The sequence below is a fragment of the Suricata suricatta genome, chromosome 4, assembly GCF_006229205.1.
Source record: "Suricata suricatta isolate VVHF042 chromosome 4, meerkat_22Aug2017_6uvM2_HiC, whole genome shotgun sequence".
In the NCBI taxonomy this organism is placed as follows: domain Eukaryota; kingdom Metazoa; phylum Chordata; class Mammalia; order Carnivora; family Herpestidae; genus Suricata; species Suricata suricatta.
The window spans coordinates 22,083,037-22,105,332 of record NC_043703.1 but is presented as its reverse complement, the minus strand read 5'-3'; the positions used below and the strand labels follow the sequence as shown (position 1 = coordinate 22,105,332).

At 34.2% G+C, this 22,296-nt stretch overlaps 1 pseudogene; it reads right to left on the bottom strand.

The window, feature by feature from the left end:
* Positions 1-5,985: 5,985 nt before the first annotated feature.
* On the bottom strand, positions 5,986-6,544 carry LOC115290465 (annotated as a pseudogene).
* Between the last annotated feature and the right edge of the window lie 15,752 nt (positions 6,545-22,296).

The following is a 22,296-nucleotide window of genomic DNA, read 5'->3' as shown; positions in this document are numbered from 1 at the left end:
AATGGCCAGATTTCATTCTTTCTCATTGCCATGTAGTACTCCATTGTGTATATATACCACATCTTCTTGATCCTCTCATCAGGTGATGGACATTTAGGCTTTTTCCATGTTTTGGCTATTGTTGACATTGCTGCTATGAACATTGGGGTACATGTGCTCCTATGCATCAGCATTTCTGTATCTCTTGGGTAAATCCCTAGAAGTGCTATTGCTGGGTCATAAGGGAGTTCTATGGATAGTTTTTTGAGGAACCTCCACACTGTTTTCCAGAGTGGCTGCACCAGTTTACATGCTATTTGGATTTTTTATTTCTTCTTATTCCAATTTTACATGTTGTTGTGATTTTGTTAAGTTAGCATTTATTACGTAGAGCCCCAAGTGGGGTGTCTGATGCTGAGCTATGGTTCAACAAAGTTAGCAAGGCAAAGTCAAACAGAGAAGTATTTCTTATGGATCCTGGAGAAGGTGCATACTATACCTTGAGGACCACAGGGTACGGTAGGCAGAGTTTAAAGCTGCAAGACCAAGGCACATGGCTTTATGAGGATCTGTGGTAGGAGTGTTTCTGGCATTCCCTGGCTAAGGCTAGATTGGTAATTCAGTGCAAAAAGAAGAGAATTTTGGTTGGCTCTGCAGGAGGTCTTATCTAAGTGATGCACAAAGGGATGGAACTGCAGGAGAGACTTCATAATTAGAGGATCAGGAAGTCATATCAAGAACTTGAACTCATGTATGACCTTGTAGACTGTTAAATAGGGCATGTACTCGCAAGAAGGGCTAATGGTCCTTAGCCATGCAAAACAGATGCCAAAGCAGAAATATTATGGAGCAATTCAACTAAAATACATGTGTTGAAGAACACACATCTGTTCCTAATACTTCCATTGAAATTAAAATTTCAAAATGATTGGCATAAAGTTGTGCACAATGTACTTGTGTGAATATTAAACTTCAATTATATACAGAGCTAATATTCAGCTACAAAACATGGTGCTGCATATATATTTATTAAAATACTGAAGTACCTGTGTACCTATTAATAAATAACCTCTGCCTAAATACTCAAAGAATAACTCCGCCCACACAAAGTGCCTTTTTAAATTGACGGGATGCTTTAATTGGCTTCCCATTCGGCAGAAGGGCAGTTCCATATTTTTCAACCTCCCTTGTCAACCTTGGGACATGTGAGTTGAGGCACAGGGGCATGTAAAGCACGTCTCTGGCATCCCCTATGCTTCACATGAAACCAGTCAGCTATGGGCTGTGCCTCCATTCTAGCATTTTCTCTGGCCAGAGTGTTTCTTGCCAAATGGGTTCTAACGCCATTTGGTCCACTGAATTTGTGACCCTGTTTTCCTCTCTGTGTGTGGGAAACAGTTTCCATAGATTTGTCTCAGAATGACCTGGTGAGAGGAGAGCATGAGTGAATAGACAGTAACACCTACACTAAATATACAAGCCATGCATATGGTCTCCCAGCCCTGCTACACTCTTTGACTTGAGGAAATCCTGAGGGAAGACAGGAAACACTTGAATGGTGGGGTAGAAGCTAGATCTGAGTCTATATTTTCATTTTTCTACACTGTTGAATAGTACTTCCATTTTATGGGAAGAGTTATTTAAAACCCACATACAAAAATAATAGTAATTTGTTAATAAAAATTAACACTAAATTCATGTAATTCATGGAGAAATATGTAGTAATCGCCTTACTTTTTGGCATATATATTTATAGATATATCTCTTTTTTAAAATAAAATGTGGCAGGATTTTGATACTCTGATAGTCTTTTCAAAAAGCAGATGGGTTTTATTAGAGATCCGATAGTATTTTATTTACAGCTCATTGAATTTTCTTTTGTTGATATTTTTATTTTGTCTTGTTTTACTCTGCTCTTTTTTATGAGTATAATTTATACATGTATTGTTTCTTTCAAACTGATTCAAACTGTGTACCAGTTTCCTTGGGAAACAGCATATTCTGAATATCCAAAATATTCAACCCAATGCTTTATTACCAGTTTTTTTTAAATTTTTATCCTTGGTCTTTAAATATTTTAATATTAAATTATGCAAGTAGAAAACTGACACTAGGGATGCCTGGGTGGCTCAACTGAGTGTTGACCATTAATTTTGGCTCAGGTCAACATCTCCAGGTCATGGGATCTGGCCCTGTGTTGGGCTCCACACTGACAGTGGAGAGCCTGCTAGAACTTCTCTCTCTCCTCTCTCTGCACTTCCCCCCACCTCAAAATAAATAAATAAGTATTAGAAAAAGAAAACCAACACTAACTTGATAATAATATTAATTTTAACATTTTAATTTCCCCATGTTTTTACTCTTTAGAATGTTTAGTGTAATTGTTAAATATACTATATCAGAGATTATATTTTCTCCAATGTCTCTGGCTCATATTTAACAATATTTATTTTTAATCCAGAAATTGATGGAGTTTTTAAAACTCCATTTAGATTATTCAAAATATAAATTATATCCTTAGGGTTTTGCCCAAAGGATTCTATATATTTAGGAAACTAGCTTACAACAACCCACTGTTATTTTGTTGATAGCCATATCCATCATCCAAAATTGTAGGAATAGCAGTTTATTTTTTTATAAGTATAGAATTACCTATTCTGACCTTAATATAAGTTTTTATTTTATATATTTTTATAATTTTATTATTAGTTAATATAGAATTATAATTTTATGGCTTCTAATGTCTTGTTCTTTAAAACATTTTAAATGTATATTCTTTATAACTTGATATAAATCATCTGGCCATATTTATTATGATTCATTCATGCTCTTCTTGCCTTTAATTTTAATCCATCAGTTTACTTTATTGAAATTCTTGTGGGATTTTTTTCACAAAATGCTGACTTTTATTTTCAAGGATATGTTGGATTGATTAAGAAATGGATGTTTGGGGGTGCCCCCATTTTGGGTCAGGTCATGATCTCATGGTTATGAGATTGAGCCCTCATCTGGTTCCACACTGGGCTGGAGATTGCCTAATATTCTCTCTCCCTCTCCTCCTGTTCCTCCTTCACTTGAGTTCACATGCTTTCTTTCTCTTTCTCTCTCTCTCTCAAATTAAAAAAAAAAGTAATTAAGTTTGTTTTAATTATTAAAAAAAGAAAAGAAATGGATATTTGACCTAGTGTAATGTTAAGGAAATCCTTACAGGACAGAAAAAATAAGAAGCTATGGATGAGGACAGGTAAACAAACACTGGAGGTGACCCATTTGCTGTATGAATCTGCCACCCCTTGCGGCTTAGCGAGTGCATTTTAATGGGACAAATCTATTAAGTTATACACCTTTCCTGTGGTCCAAGTAGGGTGGAATTCCAACGGCAAAACCCTTATAGTCTGAAGTAAAAATTAAAATACTGGAGACAAAAAAAAGTGGAAAGATAAAGATTTCTATGACTCTACTAATATTAGGAAACTAGACTATAGGTCAAAAGAGAGTGAGACATAAATATGAACATTTTATGATGAAAAATTCTACTCTCTGAAGTTGAATGAACATTTGTCAGAGAACAAAATGGTAAATGGTATAAATATTTTGGATACTGATATATATATATATATATATATATATATATATATATATATATGGCTTTCTTCAATCATTCTCTTATTTCTGAGGAAAAGGGATGGAAGTTATTATTTTATTTTTAAAATATTAAAATTATGTAGGAAATGATGATTTAACAGCAACTACTTTCACATAATCCTTCATTTCTATGCTTTCCTTTCTTCTTCTGCTTTTTAAAATATTATTTTAAAGTTTCTGTTTAAATTCCAGTTAGTTAACATGCAGTGTAATACTCATTTCATGTGTACAATAGAGTGATTCAGCACTAACAGGCATCACCTGGTGCTCATCACAAGATGCATCTTCTTTCGGGGTCTCTTTTTCTTTTATGTTTTTGATCTATCTCTTCCTCTTCTCTCTATTTTTTTTACTGCTACAATCTCTCTCTATTTTTATCGTGTCTCTCTTCCTTTCTTTTCAGTGTTTTTTTCATACAGGAAGGGGGTGGGAGTTGGAAGTCTAAAACTACTTATTTTTATAAGAGAAATAAGGAGGAGGGAAAATTAAGTTCAGTTGCTGTTTCTGTAATCAGATTGAGTGGCATAACTTTTAATGATAGTTTATTTTATTGAAAATATTTGCTGGGGCTCCTGTGTGCCTCAGTTGGTTAAGCATTCTACTTCAACTCAGATCGTGATCTCACGGTTCATGAGTTCAAGCCCCGCGTCAGGCTCTGTGCTGACAGCTCTCTCTCTGCCCCTTCCCTGCTCACTCTATATCTCTATTTCTCAAAAATAAACATTAAAAATTACTAAAAATAATTGTCTTTCTTTACAGACAGCATTTTTATTATGCTATATGGTATTTCATTTACATAGTGACTTTTTCACCACTCTAGTTCAGTGTCCCTTATTGATATGTATGCTTCAATTTACAAAAATGATTTAAAATACCAAAAGGTATAAATGAGACTTAAATACTCATATCTTAGATGGCTAGAGATGCTATCATTTCCAGAAGTTAGTAATAATCAGGAGAACTATTCTTCTTCAAGTATAAGCATATATTTTTTAAAATTTTGGATCTCACAGCTCCGTTCCATGTTTCTGTATCTCATTAATTTTCTTCCCCTTTTTTCACACACTAATAAAAACAACTTCTTGGTCTTGGCATCTCAGTATTGGCTCTTCAAGATGTTTGCTAATAAGTCTGAAGTCTGATTTGAGCATTATTGTCTACATTTTAGGACTCAGAGAAGGTTATCAGACGATTTGAAGTCAAAGCTATTAACTGAAAGGAAATTTCCAGGATTTAGTTAACATAAAGAGAGTTAGATATATAGGAAGAAAGGCAAGTGTGTGGAATGAGAGACAGTTGATGACATAGGCATGGGAATAAGCCAGAAAAGAGGATGTGAAATATGAACTGGAAAATAAAAAGGAGACATTCTGATGTTGAAGTTTTTAAGCATGTGAGTATTGAAAAAATATTTTTTCATAAATGTGACCCTAGTGGCATTGCCATAAGAGTTAAGGATGCCAGCAACATGGAGAACTCAGAAAAGTAATAAAGTTGATAAACTTAGTGGACAAGGTCAGGAGATAAAAACTGCATAGATTGGGCCAAGTAATTGACCTCAAGAACTGATGAGAAAAATGGTATGTTCTGTCACTATCCTATAGATTTCTAGCTAATAACAATATCTATATAGTGTCTTAATATACCAATAGAAGTGAAACAAAAGGAGGTGATATCACTAGGAAAAAATTTGGATTTAGATTTTTTTCAATGCTGTCATATAGATAATAGCCTCTTTTAAATCTGTTTCAAAGACAAAATTAAGAAAAAATATTTTTGTTGTTGTTGTTTTTAGTTCTTTATCCCAACCTGATTTTTAAAAATTTGTTTAAGAGTTTATCTGAATCATAGTTTGTTAATATACAGTGTAATATTGGTTTCAGGAGTAGAATTTAGTGATTCATCACTTATGTATGGCACCCAGTTATTGTAGCCTGATTCATATTCAAGTTAGTATATATGCTATCTTCTGAGATAGCAGGTGTGTAAAAGAACACATTAAATATCAAATATACATATTTATAAGAAACTATTTAGAACCCATCACTAATTGGAAATGTTTTATCCTGTTTAACTATTTGACATTTGATATATATCCATAAGAAATAATATCTTTTCATTTTATAAACCATTAGCTTATTAAAAATATGAGATTTTATTAATAAAATTTGAAGTTATACATTTAATTTTTATTTAATATTTCAAATTGAGATAGAAAAATAGCTAGCTTACAATAGCAAAGGCTTCTGATGTCATAAATGGATTTTTTTTATGGGAAACCCATGACAGTTTACTAGATATTGTGTGCTTTTAATAGCTCAACACTAATAATACTTGATAATCAAGAGTAAATTGATAGGCTAACATTTAAAAATGTATACTTTAATAAGTATATAAACAATTAGGTAAGCTTGTGGAGAAGCTGACCAACATACATATATTAGGAGATACAAGTGTCCATCTAAATTTCCTATTTCTTTTTTTTTTTTTTGACAGATTATTTATTCAAGTTGTTTAATGCATAATTTCTCATATGCCATTTTGGAAGTCCTTTGTTGTTAAAACTATTCTTTTGTCTGATGACAAACAGCAGCCACACTGTCAATGATTATTCCGGACCTCCACGTTGGATAAATTCCATTTTTTCTTGAGACACTAGCTTCCTTCTGTATTTCTGAGGTAATGTTTTTATTATTTCTGCAGTGTCTGGTGGACCCTGATGCATCAGCAAATCTGGTGATTTACTTCCCTTAGAATGCTGTGAAATTGAAGAAGAGTGAGATGGTAGTCCTGCTCATCTCAAAACTTCTGATACATTGGGTTTAGGATTGTCTCTTCTGTCAGGGAATCTTATTAATGGAATATGTGGCTTGACTACCTGAACGACCCTGCTGGCAGACGCCATCTTGCTGCCCATCATGACCCCCATAAATGGATTTAAAATGCTGGGGCACCTGGGTGGTTAGACAGTTAAGCATCCAGCTGAGGCTCAAGTCATGATCTCATGGTTCATGAGTTCAGGCCCGCATCTGGCTTTATGCTGACAGCTTGGAGCCTGAAGCCTCCTTCAGATCCTGTAACTATCACTCTGCTCCTTACCCACTTGTGCTCTGTCTCTCTCTCAAAAATAAATTGAAACATTAAAAACTAATAATAATTATAAAAAATAAATAAAATGCAAATGATTGGGGCACCTGGATGGTTCAGTTGGTTGAGCATCCAACTCTTGATTTCAACTCATATCATGTCATGATCCTTAGGTCATTATCCCAGAGTCATGAGATTGAGCCCCACATTGGGCTCCACAGTCACAATGGCAATCACTGCTTACAATTTTATCTCTCTCTCCCTCTGCCCTTCTCCTCAACTAGTTCACACACACTCTCTCTCTCTAAAAATAATAAAATTAAATAAAATGAAAATGAAAATGATCATCTCTATATAGCATTCTTTAAACTTCAACTGTCTTATTGAAATCATCATTATATTTTCTATTGAGTATTTTAAAGGAATTTTAGAATGAGTGGCAGTAATTAAAGAAGAGACAAAAAATTGTAAAAAGAAAAAAACTACATTTATTTTAGTTTCAGAAAGTCATCAATGATTATTTTAAATATTTTAAAATACTTTTATCTGTGCATACACACATACATGTATATATATATCTATATATATGCATTATAAACAATGGTATTCATAGAGATATGTTTATATATGGGCACCGAGGGGAAGATCAAGATGAGCAGTAAGGCCTGTAACAACAGGAGCATAATAAGTTTGCACAAAAGAACCTTGATAATGCAGAGACTGGTTGATCAGAAAAATAATCTTTCTTTTAAATATGTATGAAGCTGTAAGCAGACAATTTTCTATAATTTATCTCTCTACTGCATGCTATCATTACATCTTCTTGGATAAAGAGATCATAATGAATTATGTAAATTCTTGATTGTGTTATCAAGCACTCTTGTACCTTGATAATCATTGCTTGATTCTTTGCAATTTGGAAATAATGACCTCCAGAATGCTCACAGCCTATTTGTAATCCGTTTCAGGAATCAATACAAAGATTGCTTTATATGATTAAGAGTATCCTCCAATTAAAAGCATGACAACAATATGTTGAGAAGCAAAAATAACCCATTTTGTTTTGTACAAATTACTTTTTGAAAGAATGAATATTTTTGAGAGAAATTTGAATATAACCAACTGCCAAACTTATCTGCATTAGCCATACTATTATTTTTATTGATCTTGGTAAGGCTCAAGCATTATTTTAATATATCTTATATGCTATAGAATTATAGAACATGTCCTCCTATTCTATTAATAAAAATCTACGTAAAACATATTACATCAGAGCAGTATAGGTGAAAGCTCATAAATTATACAAACTTATCTGAAAGCATATACCTTCTTTTGTTTAGTTTGTGTTTGTATATTATAATTATACTTTGATGGTTGTGGCTTTCACTCTTTATTTTTAATAAAAACATCAATAAATCCATCAATATTCCACATTCCTTTCAATACTACATTTCTGAAAACCTGTAAAGCTTGCATTCAGTGTTACCCCCCACATTGTATTTATATTAATTAATACTCTTGATAAACCCTTGAAAAGAACAAAATAAAAAATAAATAAAAATAAAATTACAAAGCAATCTCCAATGAAACAAATCCTCATTTATCTCATAAGCTGGCAATGTATCACCCATCATTTAAAAATAATACAGTGAAAGTATTACCTTCGAACAGTTCTTGAACTGAAAAATACATGGAACAGGGCACCTGGATGGCTTAGCTAGTTGAGCATCCAACTTCGGCCCAGGTCACGATATTGCAGTTTGTGGGTTCGAGCCCCACATCAGGCTTGCTGTTTTCAGGCTAACAGCCTGTCAGTCTTGAGCCCACTTTGGATCCTCTGTACCCTTCTTTCTGCCTCTCCCCCATTTACACTCTCCCAAAAATAAATAAATAGGGGCACCTGGGTGGCTGAGTTGGTTGAGCCTCAGACTTCGGCTCAGGTCATGATCTCATGGTTCATGTGTTCAAGCCCCACGTAGGGCTCAGTGCTGACAGCTAGCTCCGAGCCTGGAGCCTGCTTCGGATCCTGTGACTCCTTTTCTCTCTGACCCTCCCCTGCTCACGCTGTCTCTCTCTCTCTCTCTCTCTCAAAAATAAATAAAAAAATTAAAAAAAATTTTTTTTAAATAAATAAATACTAAAAAAAAGAAAAAAAAAGAAAAACACATAGTAGTTTTCTATATAGGCAAATATAGTATTGCAGAGATTATACAAAATACATTAAGTCCCTGAAATTAAAATTCTCAAATTGTTATATGCATTTTCATATTAATAAAATAAGAATTGATCTTAAGGCAATTTGAAACAAATTTAAAAAGAAAAGATTGAAGACTGTAACACTTTGTGATTTAAAAATCATTTGAACTAGGGAAACAAAAGCAAAAATGAACTTTTGGGACTTCATCAAGATAAAAAACCTTCGCACAGAGAAGGAAACAATCAACAGAATTAAAAAGCAGCCTTTGGTAAAGGAGAAAATATTTGCGAATGAAATATCTGATAAGGGGTTAGTATCCAAAATCTATAAAGAACTTATGAAACTCAACACCCTAAAAACAAATAATCTAGTTAAGAAATGTGCAGAAGATATTAATAGACATTTTTCCTAGGAAGATATCCAGATGGCCAACAGATACCTGGAAAGATATCAGTTATCTTTTCATTACTCATTTCATGAGGGATCACTCATCATCACAGAAATTAAGCAATGACAAGTGGTAGCATTGTTATAACGGTCTACTTTGTAAACAAGAAAATGTGTAAATAAAAGTATAGGCTGTTTGACTGACATAACAAACAATAAAAATATTTCTGTCTACCACATTTGTTAAACTCAGAAGTTCTGGTAGCATTTCAATAGATTTCTTATAATTTTCTACATAGAAAGTGTGAACACTTTTCCTTTTTCTGGTGACTTATTTATTTTTCTAAAATTTTCACACTTGCTATAACCACCATAAATGGTATCAGCATTATGGATTCCATACATGGAATCAACATCCTTGGCTTATTCCTCATCTAAGAGGAAAAGCATTCGGTCTTCACTAGTAAGAAGATATTAACTGTATGTAGGTTTTACAAAGATGCCTTGAGATAGAAGAAATTCCCTTTTCCTCCTAAGTAGCTAAGAAGTTTTAGCAAGAATGGATGTTTGAATTTAGCGAATTTTTTTTACAGCTAGATTATCAGGTTTTTTCATTATAGTAAAATGAATTGTATTTGTTAATGTTCAGATGTCAGACCAACTCTGTATTTCTGTGGTAAACACACATGGTTGTGATGAATTATTATTTCATATACTGTTGGATTAAATTTGCCACATTTAAAATTAGTAAACTCTTATTATAGAATAGTTTTAGATTTACAGAAAAGTTGCAAAGAGTCCAGAGTTCCTGTGTATTCCTTAATTCCGTTTCCCGCTATCTTCATTAAATACCCCAGTCAGCAGACATTTACACAGTATTCTGCTAAGAGCTCTCAGGCCAGAATTAGTCACATAGTTACATTCCACCAAAAGAAGGCAAGAAAAAGTATTGTATGCAGAAAGCCAGAAACTACACTAGGTGTGTGAAATATCAAGGCTGAAGATTGATATCCAGAGGAGCCTGAATTTTCTCCAAGAAATGTTTTCCTTCAATAGCATCATGCTATAAAACTTATATACGCTTTTGCATATACGAAAATTATCATCATTAGCTATTGTAATACTACCTAGTACTTTAACATAACACTATCTTTTTGGCCATGTTAATTGAGTGTGTTATACTGATGCAAAAATGGATGTATTTTTGTACAGAACAGCTTCAAAGATTCCAAGCTTTCCTTCTTCAGTTATAACTTGCTTTATAATAAGGGATGTTTGATTTTAAGAGCCATCATTAATATATATTGGATTAAGTTGAAGCCATGTTTTCAAGGGAAAATACTTGATTTCATTATTTGCACTGCCATTTTAATTTTCTGCTTATTGTATTCACCTGTCCATTAAATATACATACTTCACCGGAATTTAGTGATATGATGTAATTTCCTACTTATAACTGAGAAACAATTAATTGTGCATATTTTTGTGTGCCCTAGAATTTAATGATTGTAAACTCTTGATAATATTTGTTTAATTATTGTTGACAGACACATTGGGAAAATATTATTTTTTTATGTTTTTTTAAAATTTATTTATTTTTGAGAGACAGAGAGAGACAGCGCGAGCAGGGGAGGGTCAGCGAGAGAGGGAGACACAGAATCTGAAGCAGGCTCCAGGCTCTGAGCTAGCTGTCAGCACAGAGCTCAACGCGGGTCTGAAACCCACGAACTGTGAGATCATGACCTGAGCTGAAGCCGATGCTTAACTGACAGAGACACCCAGGCGCTCCCATTGGGAAAATATTCTAATGAGATAGCTATTTGTCAAATTGTGCTTTTCAGTTTTGGGTTACCATTAGCTAAAATAATCCCTGGGGACCCGCTGGTCTGATTTATCTCACTTCAATAAAAATGGTCTTATATTTAGCTTAATAATTTAATAATATTGAATAAGAAGACACCATATCTGTCTCCTTTTTCTCAGCACAATCATTTTGAAATTCATTTATGATGTTAGGGGAGACAGTGCTTGGTTCTTTCACTGATGAGTGTACTTCGTATTAGGCTATAAAACCATATGTTCGTGCAGTCGCTGACTGGAGTTTGTGTTCTTTCCAGTTTAAGGCTATTAAAATCAAGCCATTGTGGAAATTTGTGTCAGTGTCTTTGTGTGGTTACAGATTTATTACATTTACTCATATATTAGGACTGGAATAGATATGGTAGATAGAGTCATAACATTTCAAGAAACTGTCAAATTCTTAGTCAATATGTCTGCCTATTTAAATTCCCAACAGCAGTACTAAGAGTCCCATTTATCAGATACATTAATATTCTCTAATTTGTGAGCACTCTCCTCTGTGAGTACATATTTCTGCATATATCTCTGGGTCGGCTCTTTGTTCAAATAATTTACTTCTATTTTAATTGTGTTGTTTGTCTCATTTGTGAGCCACAGAGTGATCCATTGTATATTCTCAAAACAGTACTTTGCCGGAGACTTAAAAAAGATTTCGTCTCCTAACCTGTGGTTGAATCTCCCTTTCTTTTTGTGAACAATTAATGTTGAAGATCACAACTTTTATGTTTCATGAAGTCCAAGTTGTTGCTTTGTAAATTATTTATGCCCACCTTCGAATTGAGACGGTGTTGCCTAACACAAGGTAAAGAAATGTTTTTCTTATGGTTTTCCTTTTTTAGAAGCTTCATAAGTTTTAAACGCCTGGCTTTCTTACATATTGGCCAGTGATTGTCAACCTCAGCACTCCTAATATTTGGGTTGGACAATGCTTTGTCATATAGGCTGTCCTATTGATGGTATGCTTACAGGTTCTACCATTATCTACTGCATGTCGTCAGTGTCTCCTTCCAGGCGTACAGCCAAAGTCATGGTTATCACTTGTTGAATGCATCAATAATTTCATTTTTGTTGATGTGTAATATTCTGCTATATGAAAATACCACAGTTATGGTATGTTATTTGAAACATTATCACAATATTCTTGTATACATTAGGTAAAAGGCAACTGTGTATTTTTAATACTGGGATAGCTCTAAAAATGACAGCTATATTTTTGCGATTTATTTCAAAGTTCACAAACTAGGAAACAAATTTTTGCTCATTATTAACATAAAAACATTTTGCACTAATATGGTATGATAACATGGTATTCATTCTACCATTCATTCATTTTACAAAGGTTTGATTGTGTTTAGAATTTGCACACAAATGGGAAGTACATGTTTTTATAAAAACAAACCTTCACTTATCTTAGCCTTTGTTTGTGTCAAAAGAGCAAGCTTTTATTTTAAGTTAATTAGCTAATTTTTTGGAGAGACAGAGACAGAGTGCAAGCAGGGGCAGGGCAGGGAGAGAGGGAGACACAGAATCCAAAGCAGACTCCAGGCTCTGAGCTGTCAGCACAGAGCCTGCCATGGGGCTTGCACCCACAAACTATGAGATCTTGACCTGAGCTGAAGTCGGATACTCAACCAACTGAGCCAGCCAGACACCACAAACTTTTTATTAAATAAAATATATACATATATCTTTGATTCCAAATTTGTATCTTAGAATGTCTCATTCTTATCACCTAAAAAATCAAAACCAAAAACAAACCCTTTGTAGAACAACAAAAGTTACAAAAGCAACACTGGTAAGTACTGTATACGAGATTTGTGCAAATAGCAAATCGTCTTCAGATGCATCTCTTAGGGTTATGAAAGCCTTCATGCAGCTTGCCGCAGAGTGTCAAAGAGCCTCACATGTACGATCTTACTCCAAGTTGGTTAGAAAAAAGAACAGGAACCAATGTTGTAAAAGCCACTAATCAAAATGATTATTTATATACTTCAAATGAATAAATATGTTTTATTTCTTAATTATCGATGATATTTTAAGAATATCTATAGACAGGGGTGCCTGGGTGGCTCAGTCGGTTGAATATCGACTTCGGGTCAGGTCATGATCTAATGGTTTGTGAGTTTAAGCCCTGCATGGGGCTCTTTGCTGATGGCTCAGAGCCTGGAGCCTGCTTTGGATTCTGTGTCTCCCTCTCTCTCTCTGCCCCTCCCCTGCTCACACTCTGTCCCTCTTTCTCTCCAAAATAAATAAACTTTAAAAAATTAAGAAAAAAGAATATCTACAGACAAAATCATTATTTGGTAGTGTGTGGATTTATTAAGATAGGCAGATTAAAATACTACTCAACAGTTTAAGTTATTATGTTTACTTGAAAAGAAGTTGTTAATTTAAAAAATGTACTTTAAATTCATGGATTTTTGTAACATAAATGTTTCAAAGCTAAATATGAGTCCAACCATTGTATTAAAATTTTCTATAAATACTGTGCTTTAAAAACTTACTTTTAATAGAGAATATTAGAAAAAGGTGTTTCTGAGATGTTCATTATCATGATCTACAAATCATATTCTGTTCTCAAAATAAAGGTTTAACTGGTTGGAGCATCTGGGTGGCTCAGTCAGTTTAGCATCGAGCTCTTGATTTCAGCTCAGGTCATGATACTCACTGTTCATGAGATTGAGCCGTGATTGGGCTGTGAGCTGACAGCATAGACCCTCTTGGGATTTTCTCTCTCCCTCTCTCTCTGCCTCTCCTCTTCTCTCTTTCTCTCTCTCTCTCTCTCTCTCTCTCTCTCTCTGTGTCTCTCTTTCAAATGAAATAAACAAATGTAAAAAAAAAAGGTTTGATTGGTTGACACTCAGAAACTCAATTTTTTAAATTAATAATGTGGGACATAGCATGGAAAAATAGTTAAAGCCACAAAACATATTCTTTTCTTAATTTTCTGGAGGTGTCCTGTCTAATATAGTAACTACTAGCACATTTGATTATTTAAATGAAAGTTCATTGAATTAAATGGAATTAAATTTTAACTGAATGTATCCTTATTCAAGTGTTCACTCACTGAATGTGACTGGTGACCATCACATTGGACAACATGGTAGAACACTTCCAGCATTACCGAATGTTTATAGGCAACACTGTTTGAGGGCTTATTTTTGAAAGTTCCTTTTTGAGACTCCACAGGGGCTATATTGACATATTACTATCTAATTAAGACTGTGTGACTTTAGATCATTAAATTTCTTTTCTCCGGTTTCCATCATTACAAAATAATCTAACAGCATGTCTCACATCGGAGTTAAAGAAGGTAATGAAAATAAAGTGGTCAGGAAAGTGCCCGGGGTAGTTAAGTGGTATATAACTGCTATTGTAACAATATAATAATGGTATTCTCATTGTATAAAGAACAATGATGTAATTCAATTATTTCTTGATTGTCACAGTTTTAAAATCTCTCTTATCTCCCTGCTATGATGTTTCTCTAAATGAGAATTTGCTTTTTTCACCCTGCCTCCAAATGGAACTACCATACTTGCTTTTCACACACACACACACACACACACACACACACACACACACACACACACAGTGGGAACGAGGTCAATGCCCAATTTTTTAAATTCATCCACCTACAACTTTACCGCACCCCTTCCCCCAAGTCACTGTGCTCACATGAGCATTATAAGCCCCATAGCTATGCTGACCCTATAATTGATAAATTTACAAACACGATGCTTCCAAGAATTAAAGTAAGCATGATTATTAATTGTTTCAGAATATGACCTTGAAATGAAGATTTTCCCAGGCAATGTGATACATTAGGATCGTGAGTGTGGAATTCAGTCAAAAGCAGGGTGAGGATAGATGCAGTGATGTTGCTATTAATTTTCTCTTCAGCTTTTTCTTGTCTCTTCATGGTTTTCTTTTTTTTCTTCTCACTTAAAATTTCTGCAGCGTCGTAGTGAAGTGAAAAATGTACAACCATTAACACTTTAATCATTATCAAAATATGCGGAAGGATTAAGTGACTTATTCTACATTATCCTCTAATTCACTGTTGATTCTGTGATCCTCAAGGGCCCAGGCAGGCGCCCCATGCTCCGCCTGCTTCTAGAAGTGTCTACTTGTTTCTCCTTGATTGAAAGGAAACATGGCCTCCGGGTTTGCTGCCTGAAGCGCGAATGAAATGGTACCTCTCATTGTTCCTTATTTTAATTCCTGTTTCTTTCCTGTGTGCCCAGACAATCGCATGTGATAAAGCTCTGGTTCATCCCTGCTTATGGCAGAGTCTATCACACTCACGCCTCCGGGTCTTGTACATTTCAGCATTTCTTTGCTGTGCTAGTCACTCACCAGTAACGTTTTCTGTGGTTTTCCTACTGACTTAGCGGCATACAGCTTTCTTAATCTTCACATCCGTTTCTCAAAGCTTATTTTTGTCAACTGTATATATTTGTTAATTTACATTTTATGTACCAGTATGTCCAGAAATGAGAAATGGGATACTCAACCCTGTTCTGTTTACTTCAGTTAAAAACTGTTATTACTGTCAGATTTCTTAAAACCTGTTAACATAATGTAATCAAGAATTAACTTTTATTATAGGAATATTTTTATAATAATTTCCCAAATCACTGATTCACTAAGTGTTATTCAAGCACAGATCTTTTATCCCCCATGTGCGTAAAATAGACTTGGAATGAATCCTGATCACTCTTTACCTCCTCCAGTACTGAAAGCTCTTAAAGATTAGATTCATATATATAATTTTATAAATGTTAGTATAATTTTTACTACTCTGTTTTTATATGCCTTTATACAAATTATCATGGATCAGCAATATGAGAAACTTTGAAGAGGCTAGATTTAATTTTAATTAATATCAGTACTACCGTAATGATAACTGAATAAAGAGAGACAAAATATCTGGAATTAGGTAAGGTTTTTTGCTTTTGTTTTTGTTTTTATAGAGTAGTAATTGAATACTTACTATGTGTTTGGCACTATGTTTTGTTTGCTTAAGTATTCCACATTTATCTAGCATATGTACTAGATTACTAAATCTTCAGTCTTCATAATTGTGTTAAGCAAATAACTAACTTTCACTTTTGGAATATTTCATTTTCATAATCTTGAATGCACCTTGCTAGGTCATACCTATGTTACTTCTCACTGCTGATATTTAAACTGCACCACATTCACTTTTGATATTCGTTTTATATCAATACTTCAGGTAAGAATTTTGTAATGTGATTTCAAGGAGAAGGGTTCTGTAGATATACAGTTGTCATAAAGTAATTCCAGTTTGGTGGCGTGTAGCAGTGTATCTGTGAGAGGGTGATATTGTGTATGTATGGGGTAAAAACTATTTTAATGGGAATTAGGTTCTCCCTTAAATTAACTTTGGGGAGGGTTGTGGGGAGTGGCCTCCCAGGCAAAATTATTTGAGAATAGATATTACTGCTGCAACATTTTTTCCCTAGTCCAACACCCCAGCTGGGACAGTGTCTTCTGCCTCTTAATGATTGTTTAGGTATTTAACATGCAGAATTATAATTTGTTTTGCCTTTCCACACACTCATTTGGCATTCTGACATTTTCAGATTTTCAAATTATTCAGTCTTTCAAAACTCTTAAAAATTATCTGTACTTTATACCAAGTAAGGGTCATTTAAGAAGTGCAGTCACAAATTATGTAAAAATATTCATGTCTATGGCTTACTGACCGTGTGGACTTCACTATGTGAAGAGAATTTTTCGCAGAGAATTCGCTGAAATTTGGGCCTAAATTCCAGGGGACTGTGAAAAAAGCAGTTGGGGAAAGGCTGGAGCTTGTGTTCAGGAAACATTTGACTTGGGTGAGTGTTTATTAGATAAAATAATTTTTGTTGTATTTTTGTAGGTTTGATAATATTTAGTCACTAATTTCTAAAGTACCTCAATGTTTGTCACTCAAATATACCACAGGATCTCCTTTCTTCAATAGTTTATGTAAATAACCAACAAGTCAAACTGTATTAATTTATTTCTGCAGTTCATGCAGTATTAAAAATTCCATCCTGGGAAATTTATAGCAACAAATTATTTTCAATAATTTTAATTTTTAACTGAATATATAAGGAGAGAGAGAGTCAACTATGTAACTCATTGATGGGGATTCTAGCATGATATTCAGGCTGATTTCAAAAGAAAGGGAGGGTGTGATGCATGCATAGTGGCTAAAAGAAAGAACTCTTGAAAAAGATTACTAACTTAGCAACAAAATTTAAGTTATATAGGACAATAAACTTTAAATTTTGAGATTTTCATATGAACGGAACTTAATTGCAGCCCTATTATACATACTCTGTATGCATAATTTGCATCTTCATTAGTTTTTTTCACTAGCTAGCAGGTACATTACAGAAATGTAAAATATCCTAATCAATAGTAAAGAATAAATATATACCTTAAAAAGTACACACTTTTTTTAAGTGTGTGTGTGTGTGTATACATATATATATACACAATATAAATATATATTAAAGAGAGCCCATACACAGGAACAGAGGAGGGGCAGGGAGAGAGAGGGAGAGAGAGAATCCCAGGCAGACTCTGCACTGCGACCCAGAGCCCAACTTGGGGCTCAGTCCATGATCATGACCTGAGCCAAAATCAGGAGTAGGATGCCTAACCAACTAAGCCACCCTGGTGCCCCTAAGAAGTACACACTTTCCAGAGTATTAAGCAAAGATAGGCATTGTGGGTTGCTGCAAATGTCCAGCATGATACTGACAAAGCACACAGATTTTTTTTACCTTAACAATTATTAGATATTTTATTAAACATATAAAACAGATACAAAACCCTGATTCTGACTAGTCACAATTGTTTTGCAGTATTAAGGGAAACTCAAACACTGGGTTTTAATTTATTTGTTTGTTTTTAGATTCACTGTTTTTGCCTTTTTTTTTTTTTTTTTTCTGTTTGATCACTTTCGTATCTTCTTAAAGACTGATCTAATTCTACTCTGGGGGTGGGTTAGTGACAGAGGCTTCAGTTTTCTCCCGGCAAAAATCCGAAATCTCTTTTTGCTTCTTGGAGACCTCTCTCTCCTAAATGGCTTCTGTTGAACTGTATGTTGCCCCCTGCCTTTCTGACACTTCCTTTTTAACATGTGCCTTTTTGGGATTCACTATATGCTTTTGTTTTAGAATGAGGTTACTCTGCGCCTCCACGGCAGGCATTGTCCCCTATTCTGCTCTCCGACTACCACATATTGCCTTCTTTCTGTCTGAAAGTCACCCAGGTTTACTCCGGATCTCCATATATAAACACAGCTTGACAGTCTTGATACTTTAAGTCCACACACCGTGCTTTTAAACGGAAGATGGCTCTGTGAGGCTTATCACATATTCAGCGTCACCCATGAAACAAGATGCATTATGATCGGGCCTGGAGTTTTCAAATGCTGTGGAAATGTTATCATCCTGGTTAAATCTTCCACCGAGATTTAAATGATAGTAATGTACCACTATTTTGGTCTCATCTCTGCTTCTGAGTTTTCTCCTTCATCAGAAAAATATAAATAATTTTCAGGGGTGGTCTGTTGTTTTACTTATGATCTTCCAGTCTCTTCTTACGGTATAACCGTTACATGTTTATTCTTTCTGAACATAGCATTTTAGATTGCAAAATAGTTCCTACTCCTCAGAAGTATTGGTTTAAAAAATTTATTTTAGAATATGGGGTTAGGAATTTTATTTCTTTGTTTTCTCTGATTTCTCTTTTAATATTGTCCTGTTACTAATAAGTGATACTGAAACACTGAAGGCAGCTGATGCATCACGGTAGTGGAAGTATGCAGAAAAGATTAAAGACATAGTGACCATTTGGGGTGAAAGTCAATTTATAGATTTAAACCATATTTGTCTTTTTATTGTCCATAATTATCTCTCTTTTTATTTTGGTATCATTCGTAACATATCGTTCAATAAGTAACTTATGTTTTTAACTGTTTAATATCATTGACTGAGAAACCTAGTGGAATGTATAAAGACATTAAAGAAAGAAATGCAACTCTACTAACCCTGTGCTACTCAAAGTGAATATTTTAAGTGTAATGATAAAATGGACTGCCTGAACCTACAACAGATCATCATTTTTTCACAAAATCACAAAATATTTTTTCTACTTTTATATTGAACTTATGTCTTCCTTACAAAGCTTTTTTTTTTTCTCCTACAGGAATGCCAAATTCAGTTACATATTTCTTGTAGCCAGGACAAATTGAAATATTCATGTATCATTAATTCATAATAAATTATCTTAAAATTTTACACAGAGTCACCTTTTTCTTTAAGTACTTTCATAAGTTCAGATGTCCCCTAGGTTATTTTAGAACTGTTATTTTTGACAGCCCCCAATATTGATTTATTGATATGTCTTCTTTTACCTTACCTTCTCCTTGTGGTAGATGCTCAGTAAATATATCCGGGTGCCTGGGTGGCTCAGTCAGTTGGGTGTCTGACTTTGGCTCAGGTCATGATCTCATGACTTGTGAGTTCAAGCCCCGTGTCAGGCTCTGTGCTGACAGCTCAGAACCTGGAGACTGTTTTGGATTCTGTGTCTCCTTCTTTCTCTGCCCCTCTGCCACTCATGCTCTGTCTCTCTCGCTCTCTCCTTCAAAAATAAATAAACATTAAAAATTAAATAAATATATATGTACGTATATATATTCCCATGTGCATTACAAGTTCTGAGTCCTTGCACATTTGAAAATAATCTTAGCATTCACTTAGAATTGGAGGGTGGTTCTGGTTGGGTTTGCAGTCCTGGGTTCAAAATATTTTTTTCTCAAACTACCATTTTACAGATTTGTTTTTCTGTATGAATATTACTTCTTTTTTAATGCTCAAATTTTTATCAGAATAGATTATTATATATGCCAAAAATCACTAGATTGGGCAGTTTGCCAGTGTTTTTCCTCTTGAAGACATATAATTTTCTTAGGTTGATTTCAATAACTATTATTTTAACATTTTATTTGTTCTTTTTCTACCATTGCTCCATTCTTATACTTCATTTCTTTTTTTATAAATAAAAATTATTATATGTAGAATATATTGTTTCTCACATTTTTATATTTTCTGCTTCCTATTATGTATAAGACACCAGTTGTTTCTTTAGTTATATCCTTTCTGTTCTTCAGCAATTCTTAATTACAGATTATACCTTCTTAAAAACATTCACTATTATGTTTTTCTCTTTAGTTAGTGTTCTTTTATAGAAGTAGCTTTTATGTCTGGTTATGCAAAAATTTTCTGAAAAATTTTAGAAACTCATATTTTTAAAGGTTTTGTGTGTGTGTGTGTGTGTGTGTGTGTGTGTGCGTGCGCTTCAAATTATCTTTGTTTCTATGTTTTGCTATTGTTATTCCTGGTCCTTAATTTACTTTTATGTACTATGGATGGTAAAATGATAGATTACACTTCAACAGGAAGGGAACTCTTAAGTTTTTAATAAAGACTGGTAAACAGTCAAAACTATTTCTAAATATAACATTTACCAGCGTCTTCAGGAAATGTCAAGAAAAATCAATGCTTTAGCAAGTACTTTGATTTATTGCATAATTAAATATTCAAAAGCGCACATAATCATTACCTTGTTATATATCAAACCATGTTAATAGTAGACATTATTAAGATAGGATTGGTAGGTAATAAATTCCTCACGAGTAATGGACTAGGTGAAAGAGTAATGGATTTTGTCCTGGGATTGTTTTGCTCAAGTGTTATAGTTGTGTATCTAAACCACGGACTAAAATATTGTATTCATACCAAAGTCAAGTCCCTATACTGTTATAACATCTAATTCTTTCTAGAAGACTTCACTACAGCATTAATTTGTACCATCAAACTTTATTTTTCCTAGTTTCTGTTGCTTCATTTATGCCCTTAAACCTGCCCCCCCCTTAAACTTGTTATTCTGTTTGAAATGCTTCTCAAACTTAAAACAACCAAATTGCTAAATACTTTTGGAAGAAGAACATTGTTTGAAAATTATGTAATATTTTAGTTGAAGTTCTGGTATTGCTTCAAAAATCATTCTGTTTTTACGCGGTATTCCACTTTCTTTCTTTATACAGATAAATAAAGGCCTGAAGGCAGTCCCAGTCTTAGTACTTGCAGGAAGGTTGGTTACAAAAGGCAGCCCACATACCATATGTCCAAATACTTTAAAGTTAAAAATCAAGTTAACAGATTGTGAAATAAAGTGTATTCTATCTTTCCACTTTTACAAATATACCTTTATAAAGTCCTGGAAAGCCAGGTTTGAATTTGGAATTATTAGACTCCTCCTACTTCCAGAATGAAATATGGCACTAGGGAAGGAGCCCCCCGACCTCTGGCCTACATCCTCTACCCATCCATGGTTTCCTCCTGTACTCTGATGGGGTGTCTTGAACACCTGCAGAAGGACCAGTTCCCACATGAGCAAGTTTTGTTCATGGGCTCTAAAAACCGGTTCTCTTGGCCACATTGAGGGTAGACCTAGGGTAAAGACCCATGCAGATTCTAATATTGGTCTCAAAATCATTTAAATTCAGAATTTTAGCCCCTGGTACCTAGTGCATAATCTTTAAACAAAGAGGCATGGGCTCTAAGTGGGAATGTTCTGTTGACTGATAGGGAGTGGTATGTGTAGAAATGGAATCTAATAAGTTTCCAAAACAAGAAGCTGATTCATTTGATCTTTTGCCATAGTTAAAGGGTGGTAGTGCCTTGTCATGTCATATCATTATCATGTCATTGTCAATTATCTTGATAAAATAGTAGCTTCCAAGTGGAATATCAGAGAACTATCCCAGATGTCATGGAACAGAAATGCTCACAGATCAATTTAAGGTAACTGAAACACATAACTTATCAAACTAAATTGAAATGCACAGAGAGAAGCAAGGAGAAATTTATAGGGAGATAAATCCACTTAGGAAAAGTTAATCATGAGGGAAAGGGTTATACTATTTGAATCCTGAGTTATGCAATGTTTATATGTTGCCTCTCTCTCTCTCTCTCTCTCTCTCTCTCTCTCTCTCTCGTCTTTCCACCATCACTGGCTTCTCCACACAGAGTTTGGTTATAAGATCTAGAGTG